The sequence below is a fragment of the Oryza sativa genome, chromosome 7, assembly GCF_034140825.1.
Source record: "Oryza sativa Japonica Group chromosome 7, ASM3414082v1".
NCBI classification, from domain to species: Eukaryota; Viridiplantae; Streptophyta; class Magnoliopsida; order Poales; family Poaceae; genus Oryza; species Oryza sativa.
Window position 1 is genome coordinate 10,272,645 of NC_089041.1, and position 8,625 is coordinate 10,281,269.

The following is an 8,625-nucleotide window of genomic DNA, read 5'->3' on the forward strand; positions in this document are numbered from 1 at the left end:
TGAGTTTATCAAGATACTAAAGCACTTGTTTAGGGTTTCATCGGGTACTCAAATTTCTGTTCAACAATTACAAGTGCATTTGAAGGAGGTAACACGGATAACAAGTTCATCACAGCTTTTATGTTGATTACTCTGTGCAAGATCATTGCCCCAACAACATCAAACCAACCTAGTATGCAATATGCCAATGTTTGCTTGGATGTTAACAACATTGCAAAGTACAATTGGGCTGAGGACATGCTTTCAACTATAAGAAATGCAGTGCTGCAGGTGCAGGACAAGATTGAGAAGAAAGAAAATATTGATTGGATTTCAGCATCCACATATTTTCTTGGGGTACATATCTACATGCTTAATCTCTCCTTTACGCCTTCTTTTTAGTACTGTAACATCTCACTGCTTCTTTCCCCTAAAAATGCAGCTACTATATTTAGATTATATAGATGCATCTGGATGTAATGTGCCATGGGGAGAGCCTAGGGTGGCATTTTGGACAGATCAAGCAGCAAAACCATTGAAAAATGCTGATATGGGATCTGGGCTTTATGCAGTTTATGGATCATGCAAGGTAATTCGACCACTCCTTCAATGTCATCTCATCTAAATAGACATGCACCTTTTTTTTTTTGCCTAAGCCATTTTACTTTACCAGCTAAAGAATGTAGAAGCCAACTGTTATGCTAAAGCTTTTGAGCCATATAAAGAAACAGCCAATATGGCTGGTCTTGGACCTTATGCTGATCTAGTTAGGCAATTGGATGATTGAAGCTTCTCCTTTGAAGTGATTAACATAACCTTGTAAGTAATACTATAATTCTGCATTCTAATGGATAAGTCTTTGTGGTCCTTGGTCCTGGTTTCCTTTTTTGCTTTTGGGTAGTTTCACCTTTTCAGGACAGCATCTACTCTTTAAGCATATTTTCAGTTACTAGGACAGCTGCGGTTAGTAGGACAACAGCAATTAGCATCTCCTTTATGCCTCCTTTATGCTTTATTCAGTTTGGATGCCCTCTAGGACAGCATCCCATTCAAATTTCGAATTTTTAGACTAGAAGGGTGAAGCAATAGGCTTACAGCGAATTTTTAGACTAGGAGGATGCAGTAATAGGCTTGCAGCCAGCTATGGCTATATATATGTATCCAACCTCCCTCGGGAAGGTATGGCTTTTGAGTTTGTGAATGAAGAAAACCAGAAAATTGCCCCACTCTGAGTGCCATCCTCTTCTCAATGAGAGTAACCATTGAAATTCTAACATCTGGTATCAGAGCCACACTTTCCTGTAGGCTAAATATCTCTTGTTCCACCCCTTCCCAAGCTCGGTTGAGCTCTCAGCCACCAGCAGCAGCAGCACCGGCTGCTCCTCCTTCCCCTTTCCCTTCCCCCTCTCCACGCAGCAGCCCCCCAAGGTGCGCCATGTCCGACGTTCGGTCTCGGCGTTGGGTCGCCTCAAGCACTCGGCGTCAGCAGGACGCCGAGCTCGCCGCAGCAGAAGAGCGCATGCGAGCAACGGCTCAGACTGCTGCAGCTACAGCGAGGGCGGCCAGACTGGCGGCAGCGGAGTTGGCAGCTGCCAGGGCGGAGGCAGAAGCAGAGGCGGCGTAAGATGCGGCACGTGCGGCGGAGGTAGAGGTTGAGACCTTGCGCAGCAGCATCAACGGCTCCATCGCCGGCGACATCACCGCCGACAAGGAGCTTGAGGAGCTGGCAAGAGGAAGGGCACGGGAGCGGGCAGAGCGGTGGGCAGCAGCCCACCTCCACGGCGGCGGCGGCGGCGGCGGCCCAAGGGACCGCGCGCCCGCTGACGGGAACCCAGACGGGCGCGGGCGTGCCGGCGGCATCCCGGAGCCCGCGCGCGGCCCTCGCAGGCAGCGCGGCTCTCTCTCCCCTGACCGGCGCCATGGCCACCACGGCGTCCAGACGGTGGTCAGGGACTTTGGTCCCGGGGGTGGGTGGCCTACCCTCACCAAAACCAACTACATCGAGTGGGACGCGGTGATGAGGGTGAGGCTCCAGGTGCGGCACATGTGGGAGGCAGTCTGGTACGGCGACGTCGACTACGACGATGATCGGCGGGCACTGGATGCCCTCATCGCTGCAGTCCCGCCCGAGATGCAGTTCTCGCTTTTCCAGAAGCGGATTGCCAAGGAGGCCTGGGACGCCATCGCTGCGGCACGCATCGGCAGCGACCGCGCCCGCAAGTCCACACTGCAGGCACTCCGCAAGGAGTGGGACAACCTGGCCTTCAAGCCAGGTGAGGATGTTGATGACTTTTCCCTCCGTCTCAACACTCTTGCAGAAGATGGTGCAGTACGGCGATGACACCTACGACGAGGAGAGAGCTGTCGAGAAGCTCTTCCGCTGCGTCCGAGAGAATTACAGGCAGATCGCTCGCTCGATCGAGTCTCTGCTGGACCTCTCCACAATGTCGATCGAGGAGGCGTTAGGTCGCCTCAAGGTCGTCGACAGTGATGAGCCACAGCCTCTCTCGGGGCCTATCACCATTGGCGGGAAGCTCCATCTCACTCAGGAGCAGTGGGAGGCCTCTCAGGGTGACAAGAGGAAGGGGGAGTCATCTTCCCCGACAGGCGGCCGTAAGCCGCGCTAGGCACGGGGAGGTGTCCAGCTACGGTGGGCGCGAAGACGTGCCGAGGGTGGCGCCCGCAGAGGCGCCCAGGGCGGCGCCACCGGCAACCACAAGCCGGCACGAGACGACGCTTGTCGCAACTGTGGCAAGCTTGGCCATTGGGCCAAAGACCGTCGACAGCCACGACGCGGCCAGGCCCACGTCGCACGGGTGGAGGAAGAGCCGGCTCTGCTCCTGGCTCACGCAAGCATCGAGCTACCTCCAGCGGCACCGGCCGCAGCGGCTTTCCTCCACCTTGATGAGCCGAAGGTACTCGTCTCCCTCTGCAACGGCTCCAGCAACAACAAGGCTGATGGGTGGTACCTCAACACTGGCGCCACCCATCACATGACCGGCCGACGGGAGTTCTTCACCGAGTTCGACTCCAGCGTCCGAGGCTCCGTCAAGTTTGGGGACGCCTCCGGCGTGGAGATCAAGGGCGTTGGCTCCGTCACCTTCACCGCCAAGTCCGGTGAGCACAGGCTGCTCACCGGAGTCTACTACATCCCCGCGTTGAGGAATTCTATCATCAGCGTGGGACAGCTAAATGAGAACGGCTCACACGTGTTGGTCGAGGACGGACTCATGAGGATTTGGAATCGCCGTCGTCGCCTTCTTGCCAAGGTAACCAGAGGCACTAATCGACTCTACATCCTCAGCGCACAGGTCGCACAACCAGTTTGCCTCGCCGCTCGTCGGGACGACGAGGCGTGGCAGTGGCACGAGCGCTTCGGGCACCTCCACTTCGAGGCCCTAAAGCGGCTCAGTGCCAAGGAGATGGTGCGAGACATGCCGAGCCTTGACCACGTGGAGCAGCTCTGCGACGTCTCCGTGGTAACGAAGCAGCGGCGACTCCCCTTTCCCCAGCAGACGAGCTTCCGAGCCAAGGAGCGGCTCAAGCTCGTGCACGGGGACTTGTGTGGCCCAGTGACACCGGCCACACCAGGAGGACGGCGTTACTTCCTGCTGCTCGTTGACGACCTCTCCTGCTACATGTGGGTGACGCCATCAGGCGCGTGCAGGCTGCTGCAGAGGCGGAGTGCGGCCGCAAGCTGCGCGTGCTGCGCACCGACAACGGCGGCGAATTCACGGCGGCTGAATTCGCGTCGTACTACGCTGATGAGGGCATTCAGCGCCACTACACCACGCCGTACAGCCCGCAGCGGAACGGCGTCGTCGAGTGTCGCAACCAGACGGTTGTGGGGAAGGCTCAGGCTCTCCTCAAGCAGAGGGGGATGCCGGCCATCTTCTGGGGGAAGGCGGTGGTGACGGCTGTCTACATCCTCAACCGCTCGTCTACCAAGGCCCTCGATGGCAGGACACCGTACGAGGCTTGGCATGGGCGCAAGCCGGCGGTCTCCCACCTGCGGGTCTTCGGCTGCCTCGCGTTCGCCAAGGAGCTTGGCCACATCGGCAAGCTCGACGACAGGAGCACCCCAGGGGTGTTCATCGGCTACGCGAAGGGCTCGAAGGCCTACCGCATCCTCGACCCGGAGACAGCGTGTGCGCACAGCGCGCGACGTAGTGTTCGACGAAGGGCGAGGGTGGGTATGGGACAAGGTGGTGGACGATGGTTCGACTCCGACGTACGACGACTTCACCATCAAGTACGTCCACTTCGAGGGAGCTAGGGGAGTAGGCAGCTCTTCTTCACCGAGCGTGTCTACCCCAGTCCCCGAGCCTCCATCGACTCCGACTCCAACACACTCTCGGGCCATGACTTCGACTACGACGAGCTCTTCGCCGACACCACCACAGCCGGCGACCCCACGCGCTCCAGCACCAACAGCCACTCCTCCGAGCACGTCTACTCCGACGCCAGCTCGTGTTGAGCGCAGCTCGGTGGAGTTCGCTACTCTGCTTTCCCACGACGGGGAGCGCATCGACGCGTACCACGACGGCGAGCAGCTACGGTACCGTACGATGAAGGATCTTCTCGGCGACCAGCCGGTGCCGGGACTGGTACCTCGCGACCTAGAGGCGCAGTTGCACCTTGCGTGCGACGACGGTGAGCCTCGGTCTTTCACAGAGGCCGAGAAACACGCGGCATGGCGTGCCGCGATGCAGTCGGAGATAGACGCGGTTCAGGAGAACCGCACCTGGGAGCTTGCTGACCTCCCTCGTGGTCACCGCGCGATCACCCTTAAGTGGGTGTTCAAGCTGAAGAGGGATGAAGCCAAAGCCATTGTCAAGCATAAGGCCCGCTTGGTGGAACGCGGTTTCGTGCAGCAGGAGGGGATCGACTACGACGATGCCTTCGCTCCCGTGGCACAGATGGAGTCCGTGCGACTCCTTGCGCTGGCTGCTCAGGAGGGCTGGGGCGTCCATCACATGGATGCCAAATCGGTGTTTCTGAACGACGACTTGAAGGAGGAGGTCTACGTGCACCAGCCGCCGGGATTTGTGATCCCCGGCAAGAAGGGCAAGGTGCTACGCCTGCACAAGGCCCTCTACGGCTTACGGCAGGCACCGAGGGCGTGGAATGCCAAGTTGGATTCCACGCTCAAGGGGATGGGCTTCGAGCAAATGGAGGAAATGCCTTGCTGGTGGGTGTCTACGTCGACGACTTGGTGATCACCGGCACCAAGGATGTGGAGGTCGCAGCGTTCAAGGAGGAGATGAAGGCCACCTTCCAGATGAGTGATCTAGGGCCTCTCTCCTCCTACCTGGGGATCGAGGTGCACCAGGACGACTCCAGGATCACGCTTCGACAGACCGCCTACGCCAAGCGCATCGTTGAGCTGGCTAGGCTCACCGATTGCAACCCAGCTCTCACTCCGATGGAGGAGAGACTGAAGCTGAACCGCAATAGCATGACGGAGGAAGTGGATGCTACACAGTACCAGCGTCTTGTGGGGAGCCTTCGCTACCTCACCCACACACGGCCGGACTTGGCCTTCTCCGTCGGCTACGTCAGTCGGTTCATGCAGCGACCGACGACGGAGCACCAGCAGGCTGTGAAGAGGATCATCCGCTACGTTGCGGGGACTCTCGACCACGGTCTCTACTACCCGAGGTGTCCTGGCAAGGCACACTTCGTCGGGTACAGCGACAGCGACCACGCCGGCGACATCGACACTAGCAAGAGCACGAGCGGGATTCTCTTCTTCCTCGGCGAGTGCCTCGTTAGCTGGCAGTCGGTCAAGCAGCAGGTGGTGGCCCTGTCCAGCTGCGAGGCCGAGTACATGGCAGCTTCCGCCGCTTCGACCCAGGCGCTCTGGCTTGCTCGACTGCTTAGTGATCTCCTCGGCAGAGACACTGGAGCAGTGGAGCTCAGGGTGGATAGCAAGTCCGCTCTGGCCCTGGCAAAGAACCCCGTTTTTCACGAACGGAGCAAGCACATCCGGGTGAGGTACCACTTCATCCGAAGCTACTTGGAGGAAGGGAGCATCAAGGCGAGCTACATCAACACCAAGGACCAGCTTGCGGACTTGCTCACCAAGCCTCTTGGGAGGATCAAGTTCCTCAAGCGCTGCTCCAGGATCGGGATGGCCCAACTTCCCCACAAGACGACACACAAGACTTAGGGGGAGAATGATGGATAAGTCTTTGTGGTCCTTTGTCCTGGTTTCCTTTTTTGCTTTTGGGTAGTTTCACCTTTTCAGGACAGCATCTACTCCTTTAGCATATTTTCAGTTACTAGGACAGCTGCGGTTAGTAGGACAACAGCAATTAGCATCTCCTTTATGCCTCCTTTATGCTTTATTCAGTTTGGATGCCCTCTAGGACAACATCCCATTCAAATTTCGAATTTTTAGACTAGGAGGGTGCAGCAATAGGCTTGCAGCGAACTATGGCTATATATATGTATCCAACCTCCCTCGGGAAGGTATGGCTTTTGAGTTTGTGAATGAAGAAAACCAGAAAATTGCCCCACTCTGAGTGCCATCCTCTTCTCAATGAGAGTAACCATTGAAATTCTAACACATTCAACTAATACACATGAGTTTCTAATTCATGCGTCACAAGAGATGGAGATGGTAAAAAAGGCCATAACCAACTACGCCCACAAGCATGCAGCCATTAATCATGACTATAGGGTATCTGTGAACCGTGCTGAGAACAAGATGCATGAAGAAGCTTCAAAAAACACCATACGTCTAATGAATATCTTTGCTACAGTTTGCAATAACCGATCGACAAGACTAGGCAAACAAATGGGAACTACCATGTATGGTGCTACCTCTACCACATCAATGCCATCCACAGCACCTAGCCCCAGCAATAATGTGATGACTTCTGTGAGTTATAGTTTTCACTTTATACTAAAATTTTCATAGGTCATGTGCTGTTCATGATGAGACGTGGTTCCATTATTAATATTTCTGTACAAGTCTTCTTGAAAATTCATGCATGAAAGTGAATAATTGTTCTATATAAATTGTTCTATTGGGCGGTATTACTGCTACTGGATCGTGAGTCATTTTCTGAATTGTCAAAGTTTCAGTACACACATGCATCTATTAGCAGCTTGATCAATTAATAGAAATTAGATTGCATATAGTGATTATTGGACATTATATATTTATTGGTGAGAGACTAATTTTGGTCTACTCTTGTTTGGCACCGTGAAAGATCAAGGCATAAATCCAGACATCGTCGCTGTGTCCTCATCTCAACTATTTTGTTGATTGGTTGTGACTATTTGACTATATCTTCCCAATGTAGTTGGCTAAGACAAATTCTACTTGTAAATAATTGATTGTGCCCTAAATCCATCTCCATAAATTTTTGTTAAGTTTGGCCTTATGGATGTAGCATTATATATAGGCTGCAATTTGATTTCTCTTGTCTTAATTGTGCAGTTTTGTGCAGACACCCATATCACAAGTGCAGAAACTCCTAAGAAGGTAGCTCTAACAAAGCGGACAGCAAAGAAGCACGTTTCACGACGATATTAGAATACTCCTAAGGTCCTTTTGGTTGTATATGTGCCAATGTTGGAATGTAAAAAGGCTAATAGTACAGAATGCTATGCGTTGAACTAATATTAGGGTTAGCCTGTTGTTGAACCTATGACCTTTTGTTGTAAAAAGGCTGTTGTTGATGAAGTTTATCTGGCATATTTTATCTAGCGGGTATATGATATGGGTGTTTGTGAGCATGCTCACCATGATCATGTCAGGCTACCTGTGTTGGTATGTTGTTGGTTAACTTGACATAGCATGTTCAATTGGAAGCAAGTATCATAAATTCATAAAATGTATAATTTAAATTGATGCTAACCTTGGGTGATATTTTAACCGGTCATGTTTTTGAATCACAATATAAATCTCTTGCTGAAAACAAAATATAATTTTCAACAGAATTAAGGTATGGGTTTTTACGTGTTCGTTGGAACAAAACATAAATGTAGAAAAAATTCACATAATTAGGCCAGTAACGTGTTATAACAACACAATGTAAATCTAGAGAAATCTACGCAAAAGGGAACATCAAAGAACACCGCGGTAAACGACTTAACTCGAATACAACATAAATCTTCAAGAAACGACGCAAAAGAGACGCTGATACCGTTAATGCCTCGAATACAACGTAAATCTTCAAGAAACCACGCAAAAGAGACGCTGATACCGTGTAGATGTTAATACGTATTGTTATACCTACGCGGTACATATTATAATTTGGAGGACAGTTCTACCCTTTTGTCAAGGGCGTTCTTGCCCAAGGTTGCAGGACCCCGACTACGTAGCTCGTAGTCTCAGTCCGTGGTAACTGGCGGGGTTATGCCCCCTCGCCGATCTTCGCTGGTCGGGTTATTCCCCCTGGCCGGCGGCTTGAGAGAGAGATGGGAGAGAATTGGTTTAATCTTGCTTAGCCTGATCAATCACGATTACAAGGCTTAATAGCCTGCTCCTCCAACTGAAAGGGAAACTAATCTCCTAAAGTTTAGGACTGCAACAGACTCCTACCAAACTGGGCTCTATTAGCCACTAATTACGCCTGCTTCCCTGGCTGCGCTCTCGGCGCGCTCAGCGGCCCTGCGCAGGTCGCGCGCTCG

The 8,625-nt window shown here is 53.0% G+C and overlaps 1 long non-coding RNA gene across 1 annotated transcript; it reads left to right on the plus strand.

The window, feature by feature from the left end:
- The first annotated feature begins 661 nt into the window (after nucleotides 1-661).
- Nucleotides 662-7,570, plus strand: LOC136357184 (uncharacterized). The gene is made up of 3 exons (XR_010742359.1): nucleotides 662-798; nucleotides 6,747-6,865; nucleotides 7,430-7,570. It is a non-coding gene; the product is annotated as an uncharacterized lncRNA (long non-coding RNA).
- The last annotated feature ends 1,055 nt before the right edge of the window (nucleotides 7,571-8,625 follow it).